This window comes from Chrysemys picta, chromosome 23, assembly GCF_011386835.1.
Source record: "Chrysemys picta bellii isolate R12L10 chromosome 23, ASM1138683v2, whole genome shotgun sequence".
In the NCBI taxonomy this organism is placed as follows: Eukaryota; Metazoa; Chordata; order Testudines; family Emydidae; genus Chrysemys; species Chrysemys picta.
The window spans coordinates 19903808-19925007 of NC_088813.1; the positions used below are offsets into that span (position 1 = coordinate 19903808).

A 21200-nucleotide genomic window follows, 5' to 3' on the forward strand; every position below is an offset into this window, starting at 1 on the left:
AACCCCTAGAGAGGGGGAAAACCAATCGCCTTAACATCTCCCCCTCTAGTATGAAAACTCACAGAGGCAGATCCAGAAACACAAACAACAGACGGGAAAGTCACTCAGGTAAGAACATTCAAGATCAGGAGTCAAAACAAGAACTACTAAGCACAAAAAACATATAGAATTTAATACCAAAAAAAGACCCCGACCGTGAGAACACGAGTGCTTAACTGTGCAACCATAAAGTCGAGAAATGCCAAAGTTAACATTTCACATACAAGTTTAATTCTGCTCCTTGTGCATATGCATTATGATACGTACAAAGTCACTTACTATTTCCCAAATAATGCAATATAATTTCAAAACTTTTCCCCTAGACTCTCAGATATGTGCAATACTGTTTTGTAAAACAGTACTTTGAAATATTTTTCCCATTCCCTTTTCTTTATGTCATTAATATAGTGATGCAGTATTAGGGTGTCTTTACTGAAAGACTCTTTATAAGAGAAGTTCTCTCTAAGATATGTATTTTAATAATTGTAAGGACCCATGTACTATACATTTTAAACCACCCATGCAACCTTCCTTTAGTGTAATACAGGACCATTCAAGTGCAATTTTCTCCGGAACACTCAAAACGTACATCTCAGTGAGGGTTATCCCATGCCAGATTTCACCTTCCAAGCCACAGCTGTTTCCTTCAAAAAAGTCAGAAGATAAGAAATCAAATTCTGTTAAGGCTATACATGAATGTAATGGGGGGATTAGAATGGAAACTGCTATGCCTCCTTCAGCACAAGTTGTTGTTGCCACTACCATAATGTAGTTATTCAAGTTCCATACAAAATAACTAAAATATTTTATGTATCTGACACAAGTACAGTGAAAAAATGCACAACTATGTGACTCAATTACCATACTTGTCATATAGATACTATAGTGAAGAGTAGGAATACCTAGGTGAGGTTAAATTAAGATAAATAAATGAATTAGTGGAGATATATCTATCTCCTAGAACTGGAAGGGACCTTGAAAGCTAATTGAGTCCAGCCCCCTGCCTTCACTAGCAGGACCAAGTACTGATTTTGCCCCAGATCCCTAAGTGGCCCCCTCAAGGATTGAACTCACAACCTGGGTTTAGCAGGTCAATGCTCAAACCACTGAGTTATCCCTCCCGCCTCTGTCAAATCTGTCAAATTCCAACTATCCTAAAGTAGCTATCCTGTCCTAGGATCAACCTATCCTAAAAGCAATGGGTTTCCCAGCAAAGTTACCCTTAGTGCCAGTACAGACTCTCTCCCCCTTTCGGACCATCTGTTTTGCTCTCCTTATCTCTCCTCAGTTCTCCTGGCCAAAAAGGTTACTGCCAGAGAGTCAGTTAAATACATCCGAAGTTCAGCAGACCGCCAGTACCAGATACAACAGTGAAACGGCTTTGCATCCAGGGGGTTGTGAACATAAACAGTGAGATACACTGGATAACATCTAAAACTAGGAATACTGTGTTCTCCAGTAGCAGCTTCCTGGAAAGGACTCCCAACCGCTTCACAGACAGCATACCTCCCAATCCCCCTTAGAGTTGCTATCCCCATTTTACTGATGCACAGGAAGACTGAGTGACTTGCTACACAGCCCAAAAGCTGGGAACCAGAACTCAGATCTCCCAAATCTCAGTCTTATCCGTTAATCAGTACACTATGCTTCTGCCTACATATACATCAGGAATAGCACCGTGACCTAGGTCATATCTATACCTGTAAAGGGCATCTCCATTTGTGAGCTAAGATCATATTCACACCCTCAGGAAAGCTGTGGCCTTTTCCACCTACATTGTACTAAACAGCAATTATTTTTCAATATTTATTCATTCATTCAAATGTAAACCAAAGGGCAACCGTCTCAAACCATAGACAATATTTTAAAAAATACACACAAAAAGCAGACTCTGGCAATTATCTGCAGATAAAATTACCCTGGCAGCAACAGAAACAAACACAAATGCAATAAACTCCACTAACGAAATCACCATAAGAGGCACACTCCAACCTCCAAAAAGGGGAAATGTATTGAATAGGGTTAATTATGACCTATTAATTATACAGAGAGGTAGCATGGTAAGGCTGATACAGCACACGACTGGCTATGGTTACTAATAACACGCAAAGCCTATTAATATGGATGTGATGTCAGGCAGGAGTATTAATAGTGCTGTGACACACTGTTGATACTAATGATTTTTTTGGAATAAGAAATGTAAACAGACAAATTTTAATAGACTCATTCTACCCTTATAATAAAAACAAATAGGCAGCAATATAATACAAGAAGAAGCTGTCCTGCATTTCAGGAACCAAGAGCTGCTCTCAGCTCATGAGGTCCCTAGAATCACTTGATGGAATTATATAGCTTTGTACGACATTTCCACTGTGTTCACGAGTCATGAAATTGTATTTAACATATAGGACCTGATTCTGATCTCATACCAATTTTACTCTGATGTAATGCCACTGGCCTTAATGGGATCACTCCTGATTTACAGCACTGTACATGAGATCAGAATTAGACCCACAGCAATTATGCTTTAAGATGTTGACCTGCTATTAGTTTTGAAGGGAGAAAGCGTTTAGCAGGCTATTTCAGGGCTGGAGGCACAACCTTCTAACACACAATCAAAGACTTGTTTTAAAGATTTGAAGTTACTGTCTGCAGCCTCTGTATGCATCCAGGTTGACATTCAATGGATGTACCTCTGCCATCCAGCACAGTCCTCTCAGTCACTAAATAATGTGATCAAATCAAAACTACTTTCCATACAATTATAAAACATAACAGGTTACAGCAAAAAATGTAAAATCTCCAAAGCAGCTCAAAGCTAATTAATTTCTATTACTAGTGAGAGAAGAACCACTTAACATGGCTTTTCTTATTTAAATTACCATTGACGGCACCTGCTTTCTTATTCTTGGGAAATCCTGCTACAATACTGGTTAAATTATGTAAGACTGTAGAATTTATGAAGATAAGGCAATTAGCATTACAAAAACAATTCCATGTTACAATTTATAGTGAATAGAAAGAGTTATGATGCTCTGTTAAATGGCTCAGTGATGCATTACATATTTAGTTAATCCTTGTTGTAGTTGTGAAAATTTAGTGCTAAATGGTGTCATTATGTTCAGTAATTAATTATTTTGTTTCATTTGGTGGGTACTTCATCTATATTGTTAGGGAATAATGCAGCAGTAATGAATGGAAAATGCAAAGGTCCATGTAGCCATTGCTTATATGTATAAATGAGCAACAGGCATTTGGGGAAATGATTGAACCTCCAGTGTTGTCAGCAGCAAACTTTACCATTAAGGTAGAAAACATATTTCTATGCCCTGAAAAACTGATCCTCTACATTGTGATGGTTGAGTTACAATGTTCTTACAATTTCCCCTCCACTCAGAAACAGATTCAAATTAATCAGCTACAAAATGTCAGACCCCCAACTCTTATGTGCACTCTTTTTAACCTGCAGGTGCCCAGGTACTGGGATCGCTCACACGTACATAAGCCTGATATGTGGTTTTAAGCAAAGCAGATGCAGTATCTGTCCATGCTGTTATGCTTCCAGCCTTTCAGGAGTTAATCCTAGACATATTCTGGAGGTCGAATAAATTATTTCACTTCCACCAGTCACAGAAAGAGCAGAAGAGCGTGTTCCCTGCAATTCCCCTGTGCCCACCTGAGGTAAATGCAGGCTGGATTCTAATGCCAGGCTGAGGGTCTCCAATCCCCTGCCAACTGAAGGTGAGTGGAAGGCATGGTCCTGCTCTCATGGGAGTGTGCCATGACTGATGGATGAGGCACTAACTGGTAAGATTTGCTGGTGCTGGTGGCGGAGACATTTCCTGGGGCACTATTTACAGGGTATTTTATAACAAAAGCCATGCTTCAGATTGACTAGACATGCCGAGAAAGAGATTTTCCATGGCAAGGCTGCAGCTGTGACGGTTCCAGTCTTGATGTTTCCCTATATTTGGTGTGGAGGACATTGGCCCAGAGTAATTCTGATGTGAGTGCTTATGAAAATATAACAGTGCCTACAGGTTTGGAGATGGACCAATAAACCAATCTTGGCTCTTTATTCTGGTAGTGGGCCGTGCTGGTCAACAGCACCCTTTGCTGCTAGTATTCGAGTAGGACAGGAACTAAGAAGCTTCTTTCCTTCTAAACTTGAAGCCAACTTAGTAATGCTCAATGGGAAGATTAATGCAAATTATATATAAATTCCCTCCGTCCATATCAGGTTTGTTCACGGCAGTAACCTGTTTTCTTCTGATAGCAAAGGCAGTAATGGAAAGATGATTGATGTTTGCTGGCACTGTCTTGTTTATAAATAAGTGAATGTTGAAGCTATGAAGCAAACGCTCTGACAACAGACTCCAAAGGCCTCCAGCAAAGCTCTGCCAGTTCTTTGCCTCCCAGTTCTCATCTGAGCTCCATTGTGGGGAGCAGAAGAAAATAGAAGTTTATTTCAAAGCTTTCCAAAGCAAAGCTAGTGGGAGGAGCACAGCACAACTACCAGCTGTTGCCCTGCAGAGCCTAGCTCAGCCATCCATGGGCCTGAAGCTGCTGCTGCCACCACTCTTGCCTTTCATCCTATAGGGACAATGATGTGGTTAAAAATGTCAGATCCACGCTGAATAAGAGTTCCATCTTCCAGCTGCACTGCACCCACTTTGCTTAATGCGCTTTAAAATTTAAATCATCTCCCTAGTGTGACCCTTTCCCAGTCCTAGATGCCCTATCTAGCTTTCTGTCTGAATATTTACAATGTACACATCACCATAGCATGGAGGAGGCACAATGCAAATAATGAAGAGTGCACCTTACATAAAATAAGACAGATCTTCAAAATTTAACTCTATCCTGCAGTCTTCAGAATAGACTGAAACTTTCAGGATGTGCTTTACTAAATCTCCGCTATATTGGCAAAAAATACTCCTCTGCTGTGTCCACTGAAGAAGCTGAATGGGTCAATGAAAGACTAAAGCAGTAGTAACCATGCAAAATTCTAAAGTCTTCTCCCACCTGCAGAAATATTCTGCAGTGCCTCAAAGACACTCTTCCAATGGAGAAATCGGTCTGCCTGTGAAAACGTATCTGCACATTGCAAGTGACCAAGCACATTGTTAAGTTATCCAGCAGCACTCAATAAAGCGAAGGAGCCATTTTCTCTGAGGCTGGAAGTAGCTTGTGCAGCATAAACCCCCCATTTCATTCAGTTGGCTGGGAACCTCCCTGGACTCTGCAACTGGTTAGGATTAATTCATGTATCTGAATCCTCCCAAGAGTGAGAAGGAAATTAAACAAAATTCTATTCAGCCAGGCTTCCTTTCCTCAGAGTAAGAACTTTTACCTGTTTAAGTATAGTTAGCTCCTGATTGCCTGAGATTTCTAGTCGGGTTTGTCAGCTTTCACTGGCTTGATTCCATTATCTAATGCAGACTTTCAATATGAAAACCCAAGGAGGAAAGCCAATGAGCCAATTAATTTGTTTTGGCAAAGTATGCATGCTGGAGAGTAGCAGGGCTGCTAACAATACAAAGGCAGGCTTTGCCTTAATTCAGATCTCGAGCAGGAGGAATGCTCCAGCAGTTGCAGTCTCTGCCTAAGCCTAAGAAATGTTCCACACTAACAAATGGCCACACTTGCAGCAATGGAAAACTTCCTGCCTACACTTGAAAAATCAGTAGCCAAAACCACGTTTTGTCCCACATCTGACGATTTCCAAAGTGCATGTCCATTTTTCTAAACCACTAGGGATGTTGCATACCCTGTACAACTGCACCTTCTGGGAAATTTTTATTTTTTACTTCCTATCCTAATATTTTATATGGTGCTGCTGTCTGCAGTTGAACAGCTGAGAATGAGGGTAGCCAAGAGAGAGCAGCAGAGTCACCACTGAATAGAGCTATCTCTAAACACTTTGTAATTCTATTTGGTAAACACTTGTATAGCAGGATGAAGATAGGAGTGTTATGTATTAGTAATAATTCAGTAGTGTTTAGAGACTTTCAAATAATGTTATATGAATCAAACAACATCCACAACAGGATCAATTCAGCACAAAAGGGCGTGTTAGATATTTCACATTTCTCTGTGTCCAGAAAAAGCAGCAGTTCGTAATTGCTGAAGTGTGTTATTATTTACACATGTGGCAATTCACTATAACTATATGGCCTGATTTCCAAGGTGCTGAGACCCTAGCTCTGACTGCAGTCAATGGAAGCTCTGGGCGCACAGCATTTAAATCAGGCCAATACAAATCTCATTGCCATCTATATAGATTTATTTATTAATATTGAAAGTGGGTAAAGAGCAACAAAGCAATTTTCTTCAATATTTTTTTTTCAATAATCCCTGTAATCCTTGTACTGAATCCAGCCCACTGTCCATTTCAAGATCATAAAGGAACATTTCTTTTTTGGTGAAGCTCATTAAAATAGATACAGGATCCTGGCCTCACGCCAACGTAGCTTCAACAGAGAATACAGGCTAAGTATGGCCCCATCAAGCATGTCATGCGAATATACATTGTTGTTTGAAATCATTTCGCAATTGTTCTTTATTTCTTTAAGGAGAATGTTTCTGTAAATAGATCATCTCTCAGAAATACTCACTTCACTTTCTTTGATAATGTAAAAAGAAAAAACTTTCAAATATCACAATTTGCAAATTAAGACCTTTAAAATAATGGGATGACTGCTCTGGAATGGGATTATTAGGATAATATGATGTTTAAGTGGGGCTCTTTGCCTCTCAAAGGACTTGCCTGAATTTTGCTGAGCTCATTTCACAGGAGACCTCAGAGATCAGTTATGACTTTTATTAAAGTCAAACCAATACCTGTATTCGCAGAAGCCTAAAGGAAATTTCTTTCTGTAACTCTGATTGAAGTTTAATGGGAACTACACAAAGAAAATTTACTTAACCTCCTCACCTATCTCTTCCACTGTGGAAGTCTAGTCATCATGTGCTCTGCTCCCAGGAGACAATATCAAAGATAGTGCTTCTCAATTTCATAATATTTTTCAGAGTAAAAGATAGGAGACAGCTGCATAATCCATAACTACATGAGAATCCCACATGCATCTGATTTTGAACCTTAATAAACTAGTCCTTTTCTGAAAAGCAATGCAAATTAATATGCTGTACACATTAAAAAGACAGAAACCATAATGCTAAGGAGATCTAAAATGATAGATGTATTTCTAACACATACATATATGCAAGCCAGAATCTTTTAGGGCTTCAGATGATACAATGTACCATTCCGAGATGTAATTATTTTTATATTCCTATATTAGCAATGAATTTGTAATATAATTTATATAGAAAGGAAATAGAACCTGCTCTAATCAGGAAGTAGTCCTGGAGCACAATAAGGCCCAATAGAGCCAATTTTACAGTGTACACCAGCATATATACATCCCAATATGCTAGTCAGCAGTTCCTCTTCCTCTCTCTCTGCTCAGATAACACAAACTGGGCACAATCCTCTTCCCCTATAATTGCTAGTTACCACTGTCTCCATCTTCAGCTTCTTTGTGGGACCAGTAAGCACATGGCAGAAATACACGCAGGCCCTAGAAAGGTTTCCAGTCTAAGAAGACTGACATGCTCAATTTTGCCTACCACCATGCAGGGCTCTTCAGTCACTTATAGTGCTCCAGGCAGGACTGAATGGCAGTGAATTCAGATAGAAAATGGTAAGTACATCAAAGGGGCCTTCCCAGGACTGACTGACTTTTCACCAGACCCTTGCATTGGTGAAGAAGCAGATCGAGTTTGCTTTATCAGCACTGCGGTTGTCTGGGATGATGACAAGAGGTCGATATTCTGCATATGCTCAATTACATCCATTAATGTTCCATTACATTGTAACAGTTCTGCAAGAGCTCTAGATGGAAGGAAGAGGCCTTTGCAGTGTTTATGTGGAAGGATATAGGCCACATACTTACAGGCTGCACCCATGGGCAAGGGCTGCCTGGTTCCTTCACGGATGCCCTTCATAATGCCCTTCCCTCAGCTATTGAATGGGTACGCCATTTAGACTAATATGTTTGACTTAATTGCCTATGTAGATGCAATTGAGAAATACATATTTATTATAGGAGGGACAGCATGATCCTTACCCTCCCACTCGGCTATGTCCCTGTTCCTGAGAATGGAAGAGAAGCAATCTTTGGGCTGGAGAATATAACTGATGGTGGGAAGTGGACGCTGGGCCTAACTAAAACATTTTGTGACCTGTTCTTATGGTGATTGAACTAGGAGGATGTGGACTGTGCCTCCCTCCTACATGCGGTCTCTTCCTCTTCTTTCTGTATCTCACGCTATAAATCTTGTTTTATTACCTCAAATGTAATTAAAATATCAATTTGAATAACACTTGTTAAGAAAGGAAAAGCCTTCATCTAATTGGCTCTGGGCTGTTCTGCCTTGAAATTCCATGAGACCAGGCACTGTGCATTGAGCTTTTCATGCAGGATACACCACGCGCCTGTGGAATGGGCTCTTTGTTCACAGGATCACAGTAACCCTTTACTCTTCCTTGACTTTTTTTTACCAGAATTTGAAACCAGAACTGAGAGCTAAGTATGGATGGACCAATAACCTGTTGATTATTATTTGATCATGCAAATAAAATATGCAAAATAAAACACTTCCCCATATGCACAAAGCGGCTAATTAGCTGCAAGGGAACAACTTGCTGAAAATAAACCAGAAAGACATTCAAACAACATCTGGGACAGTAGAAGGCTGTAAAATGCAGTGAATGGAAGTAGTACAATTCAAAATACTCTTGTATAGTGATGCATAGTTCTCTTGCTATGTGACAACCTGCATGTGAGTGCGCAAACATCTAATCTTTGACGTGCCAGATAATCATATATTAACAAACAACAAGTAAGATGCACGGCAAACTCTGTGCAGGAAAGTGAGTCATTGGACAAGAGAATGTCGTGATGTCCAGGTTACCCTTACCAACCATTTCCAGGAATGGTTTTTGCTCCCTACTTATTCAATTTCTGTGTAAGATACACCTTTCCTATATCTTACCAAAAACCAGTATTCATCAACAGGGGCTTCTCTGTGCAAGCCAGATACAGGGGGAGAGGCGAACAAGGGGGCAGCTAGGCAGAAACTACTCTCTCAGGGTAAGTTTGATGGGGAAAAAGAAGCCTGTGTAATTTATACTGAGCAGGATCCCACTTGAGAAAAGAAGCCGCCCCATTTTATCCCCTCAGAATTGAAGATCATATCAGAGGCCTTTAAATGGGCCAAAGCTGCATTAGCCTTCACTCAAAGCAGCTTATCTCATTAGTGTACAGAATTCCGTGATCCCCCTCATTTAAATATTCAGTTTTGTACCTTTTTAGGATTAATTCTCCTGTCATGTGCTTCTCAGATTTGTGGAGAAAGGCAAAAGCACTGAAAAGTAGAAAAAAGGAAATATCCATTTTCTATATTAAAAATAACTTCAGAAGATAAGAAATAAACTTCATAAAATTTGTAAGTTTAAACTGATTACCTTTTGCTGACCTGAATCCCCATGGTTCACAGCAAGGCTGCATGCATGTCTCCAGAATCAGGATCAAATCTCTCTGTAGAATGGCTCAGTGAATATTTATTAGTAAGACTGGAGGAGGCAGCTTCTATATTAATCTCCTTCTGACAGGGAGAGAAGGCCAGCAAGCAACCTGTGGAGTAATCAGTAGATTTACCTTTCTTAATTCATTTAGGGAGGTTTATGTCAACTTTTTCCCAGCAGTAATTAATAAGAAGCTTGTCTGCTGCGCTCAGTGGCAGCCGTGTTCTCTGACCCTTTGTAAGTTTGGAACCAATATTTGTTGAGAGAAATGGCAGTTCTTCCAAGAAGGGATCTAGTTATTTTGCATTGAAGATGCAGCCTACAGTCACGTAAAATCACACTGAACTAAAGAGAGACACAAAGCCTTTAAATCTTGTACATGTTGCAATGAGCTGCATGAATGGCAATTTTCACTATGAAAATGTTCAGCTTAAAGGACTTTTTAGAAATATCTGCAAGGGCAAAATATCACTATTTTTGGCTCCAAATAAAGCGCTGCATGGAAAAGTTGGTGAAACTCTGACAAGGCAAATTTGTGAATTTCTATTAATTTGTCCCATATGGCAAGGACATTTTAAGAGACAAATATTTTGAAATTATAGTTTATTTCTGCAAAATTATTTCCCATTTTGGAAAAAAATCAGAAGGAGAACTAGAAAAAAAATCAGAAGGAGAACTAGAAAAGACTCATGTAGATTTCAGATGGAAGGTTTTAAAAACGAGAGATGACACTTATTCTTTGCACTTATCCTAGGTTCTCAAAGCAAGTTGCAAATATTAATGAATTAAGATGCGAAGTAGGTAAACACTATCCTTTTTCCATAGATTTTAAAGTCAGAAGGGACCATTATGATCATCTAGTCTGACCTCCTGCATAGCACAGGCTATAGAACCTCACCCAATAATTTCCCCATCAAGCCCATAACTTCTGTTTGAGACAGACTATACCCTTTAGGGAAAAAAATGGTAAAAGATGAAGCTAAGTCAGGGAAGTTATGGGATTTGCCCATGATCACACAGTAAATCTGTGGCACCGCCAGGAATAGAGCTGAGATCTCTTGACTCTCAGTTCTGAACTTTAACCACAAAGCCATCTTCTCTCTCCTCACAGCCCTTAAGGATGTAAGGGTTCACTTGAGCTGCAAAAACGTTATGCTCAGAAGTAGAGAAGCAGAGCAGAGCCGTCACTTCATTGATGTACTGTTCTGTCTGAGCCTTGGCACATGTGAGGACCATGTAAGTCCAAAGCGGTACAGAGAGGGAAGGCAAACCACAATTCAGATTCACTACTTCCTGGGCCAATTTCAGCCAACACCAGGGTGTCCTACAGAAAGTGTGGGGGCTTATTCAAATCATCACTCACTGTCAGGATCCCAACTAGGGTCAGAGCAGGTGCAAACCTGAGGCTGGAAATAGCAGAGGAGTTCGTAGTCAGGTTCTAGGCCACAGTCAGAGTCCAGTTTCAGGCTCCAAGTCTGGAGGCAAAGTGCAAATCAAGCCGAGGTCAAAGCCAAGCATTCAGGAGCAGGAATGATCATGGCAGCTACAGGCAAACCATGCTGTTGCCGGGACTTCCTGGAATGCTTCTTGGGTTTATATAGGGCGGGGAGCCAATCAGGCACCATGGGGCGGCTGCTTGTCAGACCCTTTAGGCAGAACTTCCCATCACACACATGGTCTGTGTCCACAAGCTGGTTGCAGCTGTCACTGGCAACCTGTAGATGCCAGCTGCCTGGCAGGTCTACAGTCCTGGGTTCTAAACATGTGGGGTCTTCCACACACAAATGAAGATGTAGCCACTCTGAAGAGGCCCAAGGTGCATCCTGTGTGAGCTGGTGTGGAAAGGAGGTAAGCATAAGTGTCAAAACTTCCTTTAAACACAGCCAAGCAGCTCACCCTGAACATCCTCTTGTCAACGATGCCAGATTAGCAGGTTAATCCTTCCCTGTGAATGCATCTCTGAGACCCTCAGTGTTATTTTAATGCAGCTTTTGTGATGTGAATAAATATGTTACAGAACAATAGACTTGAAGGATCTATTCTCCAAAGTTTTATGAACATTTATGCTAAGAGACATCAAAGACATTTCCGTAATTTTCACTATGACAGAGCCAGAATGCACTGTCTTTTTTTTCTATTCCCCAGCCTCAAAATAAGACTCTTCTATAATTCCCAGTAGCAATTTAGATACAGCAGGCCAAAGGAAAGGGAAATTTGAATGTTTTTTGAACGTTTTACTTACATTTCCATAAGTGATGCTCTAAACTTTACTATAGTCATTTAGATATCATAAGTGAAGTGCTCAAGCATCTGCCGCTTCATGAATAACACAGATACCTTCCTATTTGCCATTTCTGTCTGTAGATACATTTCCAGTGAATAGATACAAAGGGCATATTCAGAGGCAAGTCTAAGCATGTGTAACTCACATCTTCTCCTGGCCCCCTCAACGTGCTCATAACACCAGCTCTCTGGACTCCCTCAGCCTCGTGGCTTTCTATCAATCTATAACATGCTGCACACCTCTCCCCACTTACACATCACTTCTGATTATAGTCCCCCCAGCTTGACTGAGTCTAAATTGGTATAACTCACAAGCCAAGGGGCCAGAAAAAGGAGCGTACCAAGAACAGCAACGAACATGGGGGGTTGGGGGTATAAGTATGTGTAAGATAAAATAAGCTAAACCGGACTTTAACTTAGATCCCCTCACCATTTAAGTTATACCAACCGATTAGATACCCCTCTTGTACATACTGGTAAGTAGGTCTAAGGAGGGCTAACTGAACACAAGGTGGTTTAAACTTACCTCATTACTTTATTCTACTTCAATGGGACAGAAATGCTTTCAAATTCATCCCTAAAATCTTCAGTTTGAGACCTTGCCCAGCCTTGACAAATGCAGTGACCTCCCTGAGATTTGGTGAAGCTTGCCTCTCCCATTGGAATATGGTTGGTGTCCTTCTTAGCAGAGAAGCTTGGACATGGATGGCAGTGGTCATCTCAGACATCCTGCAATAGAAAATGAAGAGCAGTAAAAATACATTAAATAATGCTTTATATTTCTTCTCAAGAAAAGTTTCTAGGTCTCCTGGTTTGATCATTTTAACTGCAACCGTCCAAGCTCTAATTATACTTCCCAACTGAAGGCAGAGACTGTTCCAAGGGAAATGAGGTTTATGCTGTTGTTCAGCAGAAAGATGAGACTGTTGGCCTGCTGAGCTGGCATGACTTTTAGTTGAAGATATTAATAACAAGTCAGTTGATAGGATGTGCTGAATTCTAAATACTCACTTCTCCTGTATGAATGTGCAATATTCCAGCTTAGTAAATCACAGACCAGTATTGCACTGAATCTTTCTGTGGAATCCTCTGAGACAACAGAGGCATCTGCTCTCACTGATGGTGAAAATAATGCTGTGCTGCTTTATCTGGGTTTCAATTAGTCTATTACCTGTTTAGAATTAAAATATTTTTCTTTTCAATAGTGTTTGCCACCTAAAACCCTCAATAAATCAAAGCGGAGCACTATCCAATGCATTCTCTCTAATTTGTACACGTAAATGAGGCGGGGTAGATTGTTCTTGTAATTTCACAGCATTTTGCTCTCCACATTGCACAGATGCCAGTGTTTCCCAGTCCAGACGCTAGCGCGAACAAGATATTTCTAATCACAAAGGATTTTTCTTTCTTGTCCTTTTAGGGCTACATAACTCTCTTTTGTACAAAACCCATTTAGCAGGAGCACAAACTAGGAAAACAATGCAAAAGCATTGTGCGGCAATTTCTGTTTTGCATACTCTCTGATCCAAGCCACCCAGGATGACTATAGGTGAAATTAGTAAAGTTCCACAAATTTTCTGTTTTGCTTCTTAATTTTAGTAATAAAATTGCCTCCAGAAACAACATATTATTCTTTGTGTTACAGTTGTACCTTGGAGCCCCACTCAGGGATCTGGGCCCCATTATGTTATGTACTTTAACAACATAAGATGGGGGGGATAAAAAACAACAGGGAAAAAAACAAACGATGAGCCTTGCAGGGCAAAGGAAGTTAATGCTGGAATTTCAGATTTAATCCATCTCTGAGCAGGAAGAGCAATTGACTTGGTCTTAACCTTAGCTGTGGAAGCTCTACTTTGCATAGATGCTGTTTCAACATTTCTGGGTAACAATCCATCCCCTAACAATCAATATTCAAACCTGATACACATGCAAGCTCTCTGGCATGCCAGACCTAATGTCCATCCTTTACAAGAGCATGGAGCCTATTTTAAAATTGAGGATCAAATTGTTCACTGACCTCCAGGAGACTCCAGTTCTCTCCTCACTGACTTCCCTAACTACTAAAAAATAATTCTCCCCCACATTGGGCTACTCACATCTCTACATTTTAAAGTAGGGATTTTTTTTTATTTTAAGTGGTTCAGACAAACTAATGTTCCTTTCTTCCTGACTTAACCAGCAGTTGCTGGTAAAATTATATAAAAATCCACACATTTGGTTTTAATTATTTTTATTGCATAACTATAGTTCCTAGAATCCCCAATCACAGATCATGGCTGCACTGTGTTAGGTGCTGTACAAACATAAAAATTAGAATAATGACAAGACACAAGAGGTGGAAGAAAGTCACCTGAGGAGATCTGTAACATTTTATATTACTTTCCACAACAGTCTTTTTCACAAATTTTTGCAAAACTACAGGATTCTGGTACCACAACCAGTTTTCCTGATGTGAAACCCAAAGGTTTACAATGTATTGCATGTGCAAAATCTATTGGCTAGAGGGATCTCTTCTCTATAAATAATAATATACGTACAAGGCAACAGAGGGTCCTGTGGCACCTTTGAGACTGACAGAAGTACTGGGAGCATAAGCTTTCGTGGGTAAGAACCTCACTTCTTCAGATGCAATATACGTACAGGTTCTGGACCTCTTTTTCACCAATGCCATGAACTCATACAGTTGCCAGTCTGTCTTTGCTGTTAAAGAGAGTCACAGTTAATGAAAACTAGCAATTCATCCCTAACAAGCTACTTAAATTCTTAGAAACACATACTGTGTCATTATTCTCATATTAAATGTATGCAGGAAAAATATTCTTTCCCAGTTATGGGTCTCAATTTATTCTGCTCTAACCACTAAAACCAGAAATGGCATGGCTGGGGCAGGGTTTGAGTGGAAGGAACTACAATATTGATCTTGAAAGTGCCCATCTTAAAATAGCTCTGGATAAATGTGTTAAAGGTGAACTACAATAACTTTAATTTTAAAACCCGAAGAATGTTAATGACTCCAAATTAGTGAAATAATGGCCTAATGGCATGAGTACAAGCTACAGTCACAAAATCTGCAATCTTGTTTTTGCCCATGCCAAATAAAACTGTAAGAGCAGGTGTGAGAACTTCCACTTCTGAATAATTTAGCTGATTCACAGTTCAGTAGTTGGAGATGCAGGTACTCAGGTCTGACCTGCAATTCACTGTAAGGGTGCAAACCTGAGGGAACAAACTTTGCAGAAGCAACTGGCATCTTTGGGAAATTCTGCTCCAATATGTGGATTCTAGGCCTCACTTCAGTCAAAAAAGTAAGTTTCAAGCAAGTGAGATTTTCTGATTCACGTTATTTTTTCTATTTGGGCTATGACTTTCTACAGGAACTTTCAAGGATTTCTGCTTGTAAGAAGCAAAGACTTTTTCATGCACAAGTTCAAAAGACAACAGTGTCCTATACCCACAATCCGTGGGCAGAGGAATCAAAACCAGACTCTCCTGCTGCCACATTGGTACAGTCCTACTTAATCCAAATGGTCCCTTTATTGGGACATCTCCTAAGCAACTCGTCTAGCGTGCTACAAACGGTAATGACTGCATCTTAACTGGGAGTTAATTAGCAACATTTCTGCCTAATGGGTACACATTCGACCAGATGTTTAATCAGGTGTAAAACAAGTGTAAAGTTCTCAGTTCTGGTCTTTTAAAACAAGAGTGCCAAATTACAATTTTTAAAAACAGAAACAAAGCTGAAATGGGATGAAAACCATTTCTGTCTTGTAAAGTATTTATTTTCACTTTCAGCCTGTTCAAGCTATCTTTTAATGGCCTACCATCTCAATTAAGCGGCTGTCCCAATGAAGAGAGGCTACTAACTAGGTGCCCTAATTAAAAAAGGGGACTCAGCTTAACTAAGTTCCAGATTCAATGTGAGGATAAAGTAATATAGGGCAATACAGAGGCCACTTTATGGGTAACATGCCAAATGCCCATCAGGCAGAGAAGGGGCCCAGAAAGGCAGCCAGACAGCACTATGCTGTAGTTTATTTCCCAGGACAGAAGTCAGGCTGCATTTTTCCCATTCACTTGCTACTTCCCTCAGTGGTACTGAAGATACCTGTGACAGCTCCCTGCATTACATGACAGATTTAAACAGATGCTTTTACAGCAAAACACAAACTGTGTGATCAGAACCTAAAATTCTGAAAAAAAATGACAACCTAGGGTCTAGAAGAGATGAGACGTGAGCAGAGAGAAAGCTGCTCTCATGTCTGGCAGATACCTGAGTAGCTGGGTTCTTTGTAAATCTTCAGTTGAAAAGGTTTCTTAAAGCCTTTAAAGTTCATGGCATCTCACAATGGAAGCCATCCCAGCTTAAGAAATACACTGGAACTGACTTAACTTTATATCCCCAACCTCCGCAAAGCTCATCACCTCTAGGTTTTGCAGTATGTCATGTCTTATCTGGGTCTGTCTTTTGGACTCTTATGCTTTTAGAGACAGGTATTGGCTCCTCTTAGTATTTTGTACAGCACCATACACACTGTTAGCACTAAATACATAGTAACGCCTCCAATCTCTACCTCTCTTGGTTGCATTCAAATACCACACCTTTTTATGCAACCCTCCATTGTGTAGAGGAAAAAGTAATGTTGGGTGATCTACTCTTTTATACTATGTGCCTGTGGCCCTTATTCAGCTATATTCCCGTTTACCGAAACTGGAGGTTTACTTTAGTAAAAACACCAACATCAAGAGTTCATCAAAGTTCAGTACTAATCTGCAAGTACAGACATGAGCACCCTCTCCCAGCCGGGATCTGGGCACATGGCCTGCCCAATCTATCAAAGATGCAAAACTTTCTCCATTTTCCTATTGTTTATGAAAAAAATAAGTAGGCTGTTCACATTGGTTTGTTTTTAAATTTCTTCCTATTGATGAGCCAGATTATGTCCTCTCTTAAAATTAGTATAAAGCAACCAGTCATTACATGTCACTATTGATCTAGATACTTTGGGAAGTGCCGCCTTTAAAATTGCATCAAGGTGCTGGCCTCTCATATACTGCACCAACTCAATACCCACTAGGCCCTGGGCATATGGAGCTTAGAAATGCAGTTGCCCTATGCATCCCTTCAGCAGTACTGAAATGGTTAAGGTTGCCATATAGTGGTACTATGTAAAGGAGAAATTTCCCTGTCCTTGCCTAAGTGAATGGCTGGGATTAAACTGACAGCCCACCTTAGTGATGGTGGAATAATTGGTTGTTCAGCTCTGTCCTTGTCAGAGCTCTGACAGTTCTGCAGATGTCCTGCTCAGCTCTCCAAAGGTTAGCCTCAGCTGGAGCTGGTGTTCATTAATCATTCCTCCCTGACAGGACTCAGAGCAGCCCACATCTGCCACTCTGTCCCCCTCAATCCCTGTCACACCCAGCTTGTGTGTAATCACTGCTCTTGTTCTGAAGAGGATGCTTGATAAGGGAATATTCATTTAACTGAAAGACACAGGGTGTGGGCTGCCCCTTTGGTCATTCCTCAGAGCAAGGAGCTGATAATTATGAATTTACTCTTGTTGGCCAAGACTCCCTGGCCCAAATGCAATAAACTGCGCACTGGGTATACAAGGTACGTATACTACAGTAACACTGTCCTCTGCAGGTTTTGTAATGCTCTCATGCGCTGGCATTTTGTAGGCCAGGATACAATTGTATTGAAGACATCAGACAGTGGTAAGATAATAGCAGTACCAAGACAAGACTACTGCTAGCTGAGATGTACAAACTGCTCCAGGTATGGTGAGAACAGAAACAAATCTTCATGTGACTGTTGCACTGGGCAGTTGGAAGTGTGAGGGAGTTCAGTGCGCCTACTGTACCTTGTTATCATCTGCTCCCAGACAGCCCCCAGACCGTTAATGCTGACTCATGGTGGAAAGGTACTTCCCAGGATATTTCTGACTAGAAAGCATCTGAGAAATCCTGCCCCAAATTTTCTCCTGTCCAACAGTATAGCACCACATAGACCAGATAGTTCCTGTAAGGTTCAGCTACATAACTCATTCCTTTGGGGTTCTTCTGAATGCGACTATCAGATCTTTAGAGGCTCTCCCAACATTAACGGGTGGCCTGAAAACTCATAGGGAGGGGGAGGATCTGGCATCCCCCAAAATTAAGATTAAAAAAAGGTGAACCTGCTGCTGTATCCCAGCCTCACTTGTCCAAACAGCTGCAAATTAACATAGAACCTGGTCCCATATTCCTCACGCCAACAGAGCTCCCAGTGAGAGTATGTATGCAGCCTGGGTCTATTTTATAACTGCACAGCAATGCATTGAAACGACACAATGTAAGCAATGTACTCAGTTCTCTGAAGTTTGTAAGCAACATACAAAATGGTCTTAAAAGGGAAAATATGGAGTTTCACCAATAGCTACTCTCTCTACAAAAAATACTTGTGATTTGGGAGGACAAACCTGGATGGGAAACATGACAGAAAAGAATGGGAAATTAACTCTTTTGTGCAAACCAGTCAATAATGTCAATCACATACCAACCCTAATCAAGGGGTAATATTGACTTTAGCAATTTAACTCTTTGTTCACTTATGCTTTGATTAAACTATTATGTCATAGCTGAACTAAAAATCAAACAGAACACCTATATATCCTGATTCAATTCAAATCAACACCAGCCCACAGAACACCAGCATATTATAGTCAGACACCCTTTAAGAAATTCAATTACTACCCATTCCACAATATTACAACAAGATTGTCTACTGGGTTTGAGAGCCGCTGGCTTCACTGAGGGTGATGCTGTTAATATGTGAGCAATGCAAGAGTCATCATTTCAAATAATTGATTAACTGTCTAGTCAAGAAAGTTTAAAAAGGAACAAACAAGGACAAAAAGTAATTAGCATTCCACTTTTAATTTGCAAATCTTGTCTTCCCAGCTAAAGATCCAAATGCCTGGGACTCTGCCCCACACACATATACATTCCAACAAGTTTGATAGTAGAAACAATGTGCTGCAGAAAACATGGAAGTAACAAGGGCTGTTAAGAAAAATACAGTGAGGATGTTCCATGTCTAGTACCAGCAATGCTAAGCCTCATCCTCTTTTGCTAGCCCAGTGCTGTGGCTTGCCAGCTGTGTGTTGTCATGCTATGGAGCCTTCCCAGATATTTAGAAAGGTTTTTGGATTCAAATTTTATGAGAAATATCCAATCAAAACAAATCATGCTGGAGGAACCCAGGTCACCAAACCCAGTCATGATGCCACAGGAAAAACCTGAGCACCAAAACCACAGGCCTCGCAGAGTGGACATAATGCCCTAATCTTCCCAGCTGTGAACAGATGCGTTAGATCAGATGTCTGGGGTCCTACCTCCAAACAGCACATCAGATTTAACAGCTTTTGTAGGGTGTGAGGGGAGCAGTCTCTTGTGGATCATTTCCAGTCATGGCAGCAGTGGTTTTGATAGGAATGAGGATCCATTGCAGGCTGAATTCTGTCCATAAGAAGCATCAGTCTTTCACCTGCACAGTGCCTGGGAACTCTGCAGAACATTCTTCTTTTCCTTCACACCCCAGGGACTCTGTTTTCATGTCACTAAAACCACTCGTCAAAACTCAGCTAAATGAGCTTCTCTAAAGTTCTCAGGAGCACGGACTCTCAGACATCAGCAATTTCTACAGAACACTGGATGGCTTTTCAAAGCAGAATAAAATTTGGGAATCAGGCTTTGGGTCAGTCTGGATCTGGAAGAGTAAAACTATATACAATGAGAATCTCTCAAAGCCACAATACTGTATAGAGCTCTATGGTCTTGGGACAGGGTGTCTGGCCCTTCCAGGGGATTGGGGCCCAGCCGTACCTGTAAGGGAGCAGCTGTCTTGCAGCTGAGACTGATCAGCTAGGGACCAGGTGATTATAAAAACCAGCCAGTAGCTTTGGGGAGAGAGCAGTCAAGAGCAAGGAGGTTCTGGCAGGAAGCCCCTGGATCAAGGGGGAAGAGCTACAGGAAGTAGGTTGGCTCCTGTGGTAGGCCCTAGCACAGGGTAGGACTCTCCTGCAAGTGGCCTTTGGAGTGAGCTCCTGTAAGGAATAGAGATACCCTTGCAGAAGACCCCAGGTTAGGGGGAAGGGATGATTGATGTGCTGTACTAGTTTAATGTAGAAGAAATAACGCTGAGGTCTTGAGAAAAAGGTCCTGGGCCAGACTCTGGACATGGGTCTAATGGGACAGGCCAACAGCCTACAAGACGCGAGAGGTGGCATATCTGTCAGGCATACCTCAGTTCTCATCACTGTTCACCTAATCACTCTGTCCTCCATCTCCCACAGCCTCTTTATTTTGCACAATCCATATCTTTCCACAATTGCTGTATGGATTAACCCCTGCAGTACAACCCCTACTATAAAATTTACTACAGCAGGAACTTACAGCTCAGAAAAAAAGAATAGAAGTTCTAGAAAATGAAAGAAGTCTGGGCAAGGCCAAAGAAAGTGAATAGAAGAACAAGAGAGAGAGTGCGCATGAGGAGTATAATAGTGGCAAATAAGCGAAACAGTAAAGAAAACAAAGGAGAGAGATTTTTTTTTATCATTAGTTACAGAAAAGAGACATGTTCTGTTTGTTTTATTTCGATTACCAAACAAACTAGACCCCTAGCCTGGTCAAGATAGAAAGGGCCAGGAGCATTAAAAGATTAAAAGCTTGTCCACCATTCTTGCCTTTTTTTTCTTTTCTTTTTTTAGGACAGGAGGAGATTTGTGGGCAAGCATTTCCAAAATATTCGACTGTGCCTGTAAGATACTCGTGAGCGCCTGCTGGGGGACCCAGAAGTGGAGTTGTGCAGCCACCATGTAACTGCATGCTATAAATGAGTCTGCATGCCCCAGTGGTGTGCAAACGTGTCCCAAGGCTGAATGAACAAGCAGTTGCACGTGCAGATTGTATAAGTAAAGCTTAGCACAAATTCTGAAAATGGGTTTGTCCAGTTTAAGCACTAATCAAATGTTCGCAGCTGAGTTAACCCACTGAAAATAAGGGTTCAGGGATTCAGATGGAATTGCTGATGTATATTTTACTCTGTCAGCCAGAATGGTGTCTCTACAATATTAGATCTCATCCTTTTGCAATGTTAAATAGGGAAGAAGAGCAGCCCTTGGAAGACAGTATTGCAAGACATTGGTTTGAGCAACAACAATTACAGCCCAGTCAAATATAGCACAAGCTGCAACTTTCAGAAGTAAAATGTGAGCGTCAATTCTGCAAATGTTCTGAATAC

The 21200-nt window shown here is 40.9% G+C and overlaps 1 long non-coding RNA gene across 1 annotated transcript in view; it reads right to left on the reverse strand.

Moving 5' to 3' along the window:
- Positions 1-21200, reverse strand: part of LOC112060691 (uncharacterized) — a 380254-nt gene that overhangs the window by 269704 nt on the left and 89350 nt on the right. The window contains exons 3-5 of the long non-coding RNA XR_010594621.1: positions 12441-12643; positions 9572-9740; positions 9412-9471 (exon numbers count right to left, since the gene is read on the reverse strand). This is a non-coding gene — a long non-coding RNA (uncharacterized LOC112060691). The remainder of the gene's footprint in view (positions 1-9411; positions 9472-9571; positions 9741-12440; positions 12644-21200) is intronic.